This window comes from Dermacentor variabilis, chromosome 6 (genome assembly GCF_050947875.1).
Source record: "Dermacentor variabilis isolate Ectoservices chromosome 6, ASM5094787v1, whole genome shotgun sequence".
NCBI classification, from domain to species: domain Eukaryota; kingdom Metazoa; phylum Arthropoda; class Arachnida; order Ixodida; family Ixodidae; genus Dermacentor; species Dermacentor variabilis.
In genome coordinates, this window is record NC_134573.1 from 51,072,167 (window position 1) to 51,083,424 (window position 11,258).

The window sequence follows — 11,258 nt, forward strand, 5'->3', positions numbered from 1 at the left end:
AACATGCAACAGGAGATTATTAGCGCTAAACTTCAATGACGGAGATGGGTTCCGCGACACATAACGCTGTGCGCACTAGTAGGGCACTACTCAGATCTGCATAAACATCAGTGAACTAGAACTTGCCTTAACTTGACAGGAGTTTAGAACGGTTAGGCCATGAGCACCGACTTTGTAGCAGGAAAGACCACTGACAGAACCTTTTAACACCATTATCGAAGTAGTACATGATTGTAAGAATATTATGCGTCATCGCCCCCCGTGATAGCTTAGTAGCTTTGGACCGGCCTGTGTGACAAAATGTTACTGTGCACCGTGTGACTTAAAATGCAATAGTGGGAGGTTAATGCTGTGCAACACTATGTAACGCCTTCGCTTACTGTGCGACAGCGCCCGCTTAAACGGTTCTGTATTGTATGGTTTTCTTTTAGCATTTTTTTCTCATCTATATGATACCTTTCTCTCTTCCCCGGTACATGGTAGCCAACTGTAGCAAAGCCGGGAAAGTTGCTTTCTAAATGAATCATGATGCGACACAGGATACTACCGCTAATATTGTTTTCGATACAATACTTTATATTCGTATTTTAAGATAGTTCAATAGATTCGAAAGTTTTTTTATTGGTCTATAATATAATGTAGCGGCAAACGCGTATGTACATTAATGTTTGCTTGGAAATTCGTTAACTCCGACAAGCCTTGCTTCATTTCAATGAAATGTCTGTTAGTATATCGAAATATGCCTTTCTTGCTAAATGCGTAATATTTTAGGTGAGAAACAATTTTCGGGGTTCTTTTAGCTGCTTAAGATGAAACCTCTTTATAGGCTTGCAGTGCGCTCATTTTGGCTGTCGTTTTTGTAATTGTTAGAAGTCACTGCTCAGCTTGTTGACAAGAAAAATTTAAATTCGCGGATTTTCCGTGCCAAAACCACGGTCTGATTACGAGGCGCGCCGTAGTGGATGACTCCTGTTTAATATTGATCACCTATGATTCTTTAACATGCACCCAATGGATGGCGCACGAGCGTTTGGGCATTTTGCCCTTGTTGTATATCCTCCATTCTGTAGCCAAAGTCCCCCCCCCCCCCAGGGACGCCGGACATTTGATAAACCTCCGCGTTGCGGGCCGCCGGTGAGGTGGCAAGGAGGACTCCATCTCAGAGGTGCCAGACACTGGATACCCCTCAAACTACGTGCCTTACTGGCGGGCGCGATCTACGAACAGCAACCGGCGGTGCGGTGGTGCCTTCCAAGTGTGGACCGGGCTCTTATACGTGCGTGGTGCAAGAATGTTAAAGAAGAATTACTGAAAGAGCTAGATCGGGAGATAGAAAAAGGCGTTGAAGATGAAGCTTTCGAAGAGGAAATCGCATGCTCCGAAATGTACAGAGAAAAGATCAGCGTGGCGAAAACAAAGGTACAACGCATGCTACGCAACTTTAGCTGCACAAACGTTTCATCAGATCGCACACTAAACTCCTCAGATCAAAGAGAATCTAGCGCAAATGATTCGCAGATACGCCCCACCGTAAAGCTGCCAAAGCTCGAAATCAACAAATTCAACTGAGAGCTTTGAGAGTGGCAAGGGTTTTGGAGTCGGTTTGAGTTGACTATCAACGCTAACCAGAATCTCTCAAACGTAGACAAATTCAAGTACCTGAACAGCTACTTGACAGGAAAGGCGGCGGCTGCGGTAGCAGGACTTGACTTGTCGGAAGGCAACTACGATGTCGCTCTCTCGCTATTAAAGGAGAGGTTCGGCAGAAAGGAAGTTATTATAGAATATCACATGTCACGGGTGCTTAACATCAAGCCAGTGCGTGACTCACGCACTCTCGGTCAACTGCGCAGCCTCGTCGACGAAGTAGAGACAGGTGTACGCAGCCTCACTTCTTCAGGCCTGAGTGTTGGCACTTATGGAACTTTGTTACAGACCGTAATAAAGAAAGCAGTGCCTGCCGACCTTCGTCTGGAATACCAACGAAAAACGAGGCTACGAACGAGGGAAGTGAGCTGGAGGCGTTCCTGCGTTTTTAGAGAAAAGAGGTTGCGACGCGGGAGATCATACAGCGGGCTGAGGCTCCGAGAGACAACAGTGCTGATGTGGTAAATGAAAGGCGCAACAGCAACACTAAAGCGGCGAACATGCCTACTGCAGCGGTACTACACACCACGATCAAGGACAGCACAGGATGTCTATTTTGTAATTCGAACGGCCATGAGACCGGCAACTGCAACGCAGAGATGTCTGTGGTGGATAAGAGAGAAGTGTTGAAGCGTGACAATCGATGTTTCCGGAGTATAACAAAATGGCACGATGCAAGAGAATGCCGTAAAGCTAAGTGGCTCAGGTGTGCGCATTGCAAGGGCAGACATTTAACGGCAATGTGCGACCCTGACTTTAGGAGACGCCGCAACACTCATGAAAGGGATACATCTTCGTCACCGGTGATTGAGCAAGCCACGGTGTTGAAGTCCTCATTAGGCACGGAAGATAACTTGATATGCACTGGAGAGCAGCAGTTTCTTTTACAGGTAGCGCGAGCTTGGACAGGGGGTCCACATGAACGTATACTTGTCAGGCTTCTCCTGGATGGTGGGAGTCAGCGAACCTTCATCTATCGCAACCTATCTGAAAAGCTGCAGTTAAAAGTGCTGGGAGAAGAGGAGCTTAAAATATTTGCCTTTGGTGAGCAATCGGCCATAACGCACAAAAACGCGTCGAGTGGAGCTGTGGCTCAGAAGGCAGTACGACGGAAAAGGGGTGCGAGTGGAAGCTCAGGAAGTTCCTTGCATCTGTGCAGATATCATGGCTGCTCCATCAAATTCTGTTCTACTACAACTTTCAAGATTTCACTTCCACGTCGCAGACGCCTCGCGAAGCGGCGAAAGTGAAAATATTGACCTTTTGATAGGCGCTGATCATTACTGGGAAATTGTCACGGGATCCACTAAGCGTCTCAGCTCCAAATTGATGGCAGTGGAGACTGTATTCGGATGGACAGTCCAGGGCCAGGTTGGCTCAAGGAAGTCAACAGCAATCTGCTCCTCGGCTGCTGGCGTGATGCAGATAGGAGTGAGTGAACAAATTTACAAGGAAATATCAGCACAGCTAAAGTCTTTCTGGGAGCTCGAGCACATCGGTATCAAGGAACATGAGCCAGTTCGTCACGAGGAAGCGGTCCTTCAGCACTATAAGGAAACCGTCAACATTGAGAATGGCCGCTATAAGGTGTCGTTCCCTTGGAATTCGATGGTTTACGAGCTTGCCGACAACTACGAGTGCGCAGCAAGGCGTCTTAAAGCACAGACACAGCGCCTCTTGGAAGGAGATTCGTTGATTAGGGAATACGATGCCTCCATAAGAGACTACATAGAAAAGGGTGATGCAGAGCCAGCCAGCAAGGATTACGGCACGTCGGAAGGTCCGGTGTACAATATTCCACATCAAACAGTTGTTCGTGGCGAAAGCCAGATGACAAAACTGAGGGTAGTATTTGATGCATCATCTAGTGCCAAAAGTCGCCTCTCACTGAACAATGTTTTGAAAAGTGGCCCAAACCTAAACCCAGAGCTCATTGATCTGCTGATCAATTTCCGCACTTACAACATTGCCATCGTTGCGGATATTGAAAAGGCCAAATATCACTATCAGAGGGCGATTGGAACGCTGTGCAGTTTCTCTGGTACGCTATGACACCAAAGAAAGGGGAAGAGCTTCCAGCTGGGGTTACCTATCGCATGACTAGCGTGCCGTTCGGTGTCACATCGAGCCCATTTCCCTTGGCTGCAACGTTGCAACATCATCTTGAAGGCCTGCCGGAACGGTATGCTGAAACTGCGGATATTCTGCGCAAGCATCTTTACGTGGACTACTTTGTAACTGGGGTTGACAGCTCTGACAAGGGTAAAGTCTTGTGCCAGGAATCCAAAGATATATTGTCTCAAGCAGTGATACGGCTACACAAGTGGATGTCGAACGACCGCGATCTCGTCAGCTTCTTAGAGAATGGCAATGTGGAGAGAACGAACGCTGATGCTGGACATGCAGCAGCTACAAAGGTATTGGGAGTAGGTTGCAATGCTCAGACTGACCACTTTGAATACAACCTAACTTCACTCATTGACTTCCTCTCCGCAAGAGCCAACAACGAGATTTGTGCTGCAGGTCTCGGCAAGAATTTTCGACCCTTTTGGATTTATTGCTCCCACAACATCATGCGTAAAGGTAATGTTCCAGAAGTTGTGGGAGTTGGGAATTGGCTGGGACGATCCCTTGCCTGAAACATTGCAGCCTGAGTGGGACTGCTGGTGTAGGGAGCTTACATGCATTGAAGGAGTGTCTAGTCTATTCCAAGACAGATAGCGCCAGGCTTTAGAAACGATGATACGGAGAAAGTGGTGCATGTTTTCTGTGACGCAAGCCCGAAGGCCTATGGTGCTGTCGCATATATCGTGACCAAGTCCACGTTCGAACTAACAAATGTCAGCTTGGTCATGGCTAAATCAAGAGTGGCCCCTTTGAAACGCCTCTCGCTACCCCGATTGGAGCTGATGGGATCCCTTGTTGGCACGCGACTATGCCACTACGTTGTCAAGGCCTTGGATCTGAAGAACGTTGCTACCATCTTCTGGACTGACTCTACAGTAGCTATGTACTGGATCAAGGGAAACGCTGCCAGATGGAAGCCCTTCGTGGCAAATCGAGTCTCAGAGTTACAAGCACTGACAGATCCCAGGGATTGGAGACACTGCCCAGGCTCAGACAACCCCGCTGACCTAATCACCCGCGGCATTCTCCCATCGGCCCTGCGGGAAAGCGAACTGTGGTGGAAAGGATCCCGTTGGCTTCAAGATGACACGCGTTGGCCAACGATAAGTGAGCTGCTCTCGAAGGTTGGGGAGTGCCAAATGGAAGAGCGAAAGGTGACGGTTATGCCCATAGTATGATCGTCATGTATGACAATTTTCAATGTTGAGAATTATAGTTCATTTGGCAGAGTCGTGCGAGTAACCGCGTGGATCCGCCGCTTTGTCGACAACTGCCACAACAAAGAAGGAAAGACGATCGGCCCACTACGAGCTGAAGAAGTAATCAGCGCCGAAAGATACTGGTTGGCTAAAGCTCAAGAAGATGTGTTCAGCGACGACATTTCAAACCTGAAGAATCGAAGACCGCTCCCCAAAATATCTGTTTTGCCTTTCAATCCGTACTTTGACAAAGAGGGCCTCATGCGAATTGGTGGATGCTTGCAATTCAGTGATAACAACGAAGAGACTAAGCATCCCATCGTTCTCCCTGGCAATCACCCCCTCAACGTCACTGCTCATACGGAAGGAACATTTGAGAATGCTGCACGCGGGCGTACGCGATGCTCTAGCACAGCTGCGAGAATCGTATTGGATTATCCGAGGACGTCAGGCCGTAACGAAAATTATCAAGCAGTGCCTCGTCTGTCACAGGCAAAGTTGCCCTCCAGCTACGGAACCAGTAGCACCACTTCCAGCTGACAGTGACAAAGGGAAACCCGTTCGACATCGTTGGCATCGATATCGCAGGGCCCTTGATTTGTCAACAGTCACGCGACAGCAAGAAATGCTACATCGCTATTTTCACCTGTGCTGCGACACGTGGCGTCCATGTTGAGCTTGTCAGTGACCTGTCCACTACAGCCTTCCTCTTGGCCTTTAAACGCTTTGTGGCACGCCGTGGAATTCGCTCTACGGTGTATACGGACAACGCGCTCACATTCAAGCGTGCAGCCAGGGACCTGAAGGCAATGTTCATGCTGTTGCAAGTCGAGGAATTGCAGTCATACTTCGCCGGAAACCAGATCAGATGGAAGTTTATTGTTCAACGGGCAGCTTGGTGGGGTGGATTCTTGGAGCGGATGATGCGATCGGTGAAAGTAGCATTGCGAAAGGTGTTAGGTCGGAGCAGCTTGAGTTTCGAAGAACTGACTACCGTTCTTTATGAGGTGGAGGCCGTGATCAACTAACGCCCTTTGACTTTCATATATGACGCTCAAGAACCAGAACCGCTGTCACCGGCTCACTTCTTCTCGGAAGAAAGTTGACGACCCTTCCTCCACACCTACTGCCGGACGAAATTCCTTGCGGTGGCATGCATCTCTCACGACGCTGGAAGTACCGGACGGCCATGGCCGATGGTTTTTGGACACGGTGGGGGAAAGAGTACTTATTGGAGCTCAGATCGGCACATATGTGCCGACCAACGACATCGAGTGATCTGAAGAAAGGCGCCTTGGTGCTGAGGGAAGACCGCTTGAAACGCCACATGTGGAAGACCGCCATTATTAAGGAAACATTTAAGGGTAGAGACGGCAAAGTGCGGTCCTGCAAACTGGTAATAAGTAGGGGAACTGTGGTGAAGCGACCGATGCAGCTGCTGTATCCTTTGGAGATTGTGGAGGAATGAGCTCAATAATAGTTCGCTCATCCGGCGGAGGTTGTTGTATATCCTCCATTCTGGAGCCAAAGTCCCCTCCAGAGGCGCCAGACATTTGATAAACCCCCACGTTGGGGGCCGCCGACGAGGTCGCAAGGACGACTCCCTCTCAGTGGCGCCAGACACTTGATACCCCTCAAACTACGTGCCTTACTGGCGGGCGAGATCTACGAACAGCAACCGGCGGTGCGGTGGGGCCTTCGAACGGTGAACCGAGTTCTTGTACGTGCGTGGTGCAAAAATGCCTGTGTGGCACGGTGTATTACGACTTTCTCCTTCTCTCTACTCTCTCCCATTTCATATACCGTCTAGTGAAAAATAAGTCTTCTTGGTGCGCTCGAAGCGAACGAACGTCTGTCGTTTTTCCATAAGTTCAAAGTTCTCCGTCTCTTATTCCACAACAGCCCTCATTGAAACGCGGCTGCCGTGGCCGGGATTTTATGCCCCGACCACTTGCCGACCAGCTAGCAGGTCACAGTCTAATTACAAGAACGTCAATAAAACACTTCTGCACGATGGTCCAAATACCGCAGCTGAGTTTTTCCTCGTCGGTAAAATTATTGTTTACGCAACACCTTATCACCGGAGAGGTGTGCAGCAGCACCACTGCTGACGGCAGTTTTGGTGACGCATCCTGTATAGAGACAGCTGTTCCTGCTTAGCGTGGCGCTATGGCAAGGAATCCACCAAGCCCATCGACTGCTACGTCAGGTTGTAGAAAAGGAAGGAAAAAGGGTTTACTAGCTTAAACACATGGCTCCAGTACGAAAGCCCACTTCCTGCATTAGCAATTTAAACGTATGTGTTCACAACAGGACCCTCCGTCCAGTGTACGAGAAGTCCCCGCTTTTATTACCGTCGTCTTCCCCAGGCGAGTCGACTAGGGGATCTGCAGAATGTCCAGCAGCAAATCACAATAGTCGACTCCATTACGATACCACGCCCACACCTCGCAACATTCCACAGTAACTCCGCCTCCGAAGCCCGATGGTATGGATATGCGCAGGACCGCAACCTGCGCATGCAGGGTCGCCGTCGTTGCTTCGTCGCCTTGGATGGGGCCCCTCCTTTCCTCCTCAGTTCAGGCGGTCAGGCAATGGTGGGTTTGGAGGCCTCTTGTGGACCCGTTCAGAATCCATGTCCACGCTGCGTTGACCTCAAGAATAGTTGCTGACCGATGGGTGGTGGATTGCCTGGTGGCAAACGTGTAATTAACTGTGGCTTCCAGGTTGCCGTCATTGTTTGGTACCATTGAATGGGGCCCCAGTTTCATCCTTAGCTCAGACTGCTAGGCACTAGTGGGGGTTGTGGCCTTTTTTGGGAACCGTCGAGAGTCGGTGTCCACGCTGCGTTGACGTCTAGATAGGCGCTGATAGATGGGCAGGTGTTTTCCTTGCTGCAAGCGCCCAGCTAACGCCTTTGTGGAGCTGAGAAGCAACGGAGCATATAAAGCTGCAATGCCCTTCAATTTTCTACTTCTCTGCTGGCGTAAAGCGTACTTTAGCGACATATTCATTAACGTGCGATCCTTTTGTTTCCTATATAGTCTAGTGGCACAAAGCCTCGCAGGGTATTGCGGCTATTCACGCTACTGACATTTATTGTTCTTATTACTTATTACTACTTACATATTATTACTTATTACTTGATTTGTGAGAGTAAGAAAAATAGGAGCGAGATAAAAATGAAAAATGTATCCAAGTAAAATAGAAAGGCGGTTCTGTATTTATGCAATGAAGCATTGTTCAGTCACCTGTTAAGTCCAGACAATAGAAAATTCACAACATGGTGAAATTCAGGTGGCTTAGGGGCAGGAGTATCAAATTCAGAAACGGAGCTCAGCCGACGTGTATTGTCTCGCACGGGGACGTTGCGATAGCCATGTCTTGTATCTTCAGATACAAGACACGGCTGATAGATTATTCCATCCATCAGAAATACAGATACCGATGCATGTCTTGCCAGACGTATTATGATAAAGATACCCAAGGAGGATCTAAGGTAGTATCTAGGATGCATGCATCTTCGATACTGCCCGGCAGTAAACTGGAGTTATTCCCTGGTTAACCTACATGCGGTTCCTTTGCCTTTCTCGCTCTGTCTCTTGGCATTGCTCTGCTAGGATCACGGTTGCAGGTTCGATCCCAGCTGTGGCGGCTGCGCTTTGAACCAGGCGCAATACGAAAACGCCTGTGTATTTAGATTTAGTTGCCCATTTATAGAAACGAAGTAGTCAAAACAATTGTAGAGTCCCACACTACAACTTACCTACCATAATCGTATTTGAGTTTTGGCAATTTAAACCTTAGAATTTAGCTGAAATCACATTGCGATGCACAACCTACAACTGGTTCCCTCTTAGGCAGCTAAAAGCTCATGTATACAATATAACACAGGTAAGAATTCTGACATCATCGAGGTCTTTAACAGAAAAAGAAGTGTAATAGTAGGGTTGACTTTTATGATGCAGATAACAAAGATAGTGTTCAATGGCCTGGCAAATGAACAAGAATTCATGATCGCCAGTCAGCCTCTGAACTAAGTGCAGAAGCACGTACATTTAGGTAAATTACTCACCGAGGGCCCTGATCATGAGGAGGAAATTTACAGAGCAGTAAAAATGCGTTGGCGTGCATACCGCAGGCATTACCAAATTTGTGACGGCGAGCTTACCACTATCGTGGAGAAGTAGTCGAGAAGTAGTCATTGCATTCAACCGGTTCTAACATAAGTGGCAGAAACAGAGATTAACAAAGGAGCTAGAAAACAGGCGAACATTGACGCAAAGGTCGATGAAAGGAAATAAATAAATTGACACAACGCATCTCACGATGAGTGTCAGCAGTAATTCGATTACTATTTAAGCAATGTAGTGACAAACCGTATCGCTGAAGTCAAGTTTATTAATGCGATCAGCATTCTCTGCCAGCTTCAGCGGTCACAGTGGCCCAAGTTGTCTACATGCTTCTCAACAATATACAGGATGTTTTACGTAACTTGAGCCAACTTTTAAATATACGCATATGCCACGTAGAGTGGCCGAACCAAGGTAATGAAGTTTGCCGTCGCTTGGAGATACTCAGATTTTACAGCGAAGTTGTTTGTAACTAGGGTTCCATGCATTTTTATTGCGCGCGTGGAAAAACCATGGGCTGATCCTGGAGATAGTACAATACCGAGCTGACCCATGGCGGAAGTGAAGCAGGCTTCAAGCACTCCAGCATGTTCCTAAAATGTTTGACCTCTTGGGTCCAAATAGATTTCGTATAGGATATTAAACTGATCAAAACATACACGGCACTTTTCCCGCGTCGGCCATGTCTACATTTGCACGGCCCTCGCTTTGTCGGTGTTCTAAGCGCTTGCGTATCTACATTCTTTTCCTTCCGCTTTTCTGTGGTGGTGGTTCTGTCAAAACGTCAAGCGTGTCTACTTTTCCCCGGCTCCTCGGGGCGGCGGTCGCGTCGTGGAGTTCGCTCCTGTGTTCAAAATTTTGTCACCTGTGTTCTGGGTCATGTGCTAAATAACTTCGCTGGTCGTCCCCCTTAACAGAGTGGAAAGTGTCATGGTTTTGCATTACGCATATTTACACAATTAATCTTGAATAATCTATAAACTTCTCGATTGTTATAGTTAGATGCATCGTGACGATGAGAAAATTGTATAGCAACATAAAAACCTCCCGATAAAGCTTTCTGCTGCTCTCTACGTGGTAACTAGGCTTGTTTTTTTGAGCGTGTAAGAAGACCGCGAACACTTGCGAAATTGCCGCGCGACTGGCCGCTCCAGGCACTCGGCGTAAATTTGCGGGCTGCTTTCGCGCTCGGAAAAACTTATGTAGCATGTGTTGAGCAACAGAATGCTGTGTCGGGGGTTTTTCGTGTGGCCCTGTAATTTTCTTATTGACATTTTTTATGTAAGTATATGACTTGAAAAGTAAAAAAAAAGTAAGTAAGTATATGACTTGAAATTATTTCGGACTTATTATATAATTAGGTGGAATGCAGAAAATAGTCCGGGTATCTCCGAGCAACGCCAAACACTGTTACCTTGGTTCTGTCCAGCCACGTAGCCTTCACGTCTTCTTAAGGTTTGGCTCAAATGAAACGCCTTGTATGCGACAGGCAGAGATGCAGTCGCGGTCGTTTCATTGTCATCATTGTCAGCTTGGTGATTTTAATGTCATGCCGCCCTCGTTGCGCCTTCTATCCTGACGCACTTGCCGATGTTGTTTAATTGCTTGGGAGAGTAGGTATAGGCTCATGGTTGTGATGCGTCGTGGTCGGTGCACTGCCTTTATTACAGCTTTGTGATAGAGTACTAGTCACACAGCAAGTTGTCCCTTTACATTATTACATAATCGTCATGCGTTCGCTGCCACATAGCCATAGTGGTGTCGTCGTGGTTGTTCAATCGTCGTCATTCTAGCTTCAGGATCTAACTTTCGTCATGCTATCGTCGTCACGCCTTCCACTCCGACCTAATGGCCATTAAGAAATTTTGCGACAGGTCACATTCCTGAAATGACGTTTATTTAACACGTACAATGGCAATTGCGACGCTCAGGGCCGCGTATCAGCGTCGAGGCATGGTGACGAATGTGTGACACTGACGCATTCATCATAAAATGACCAAGAAAGAAAAGTACCTTCATCGAAGGATAAAATAAATACAAACAATAGATTGAAGCCAACGAGACGGTGATTCCTAAATTATTCTAAGGGAATAATGACGGCAAGATGACGGAAACGACATCGGGACAACGAAATGACCACGAATGCATGACG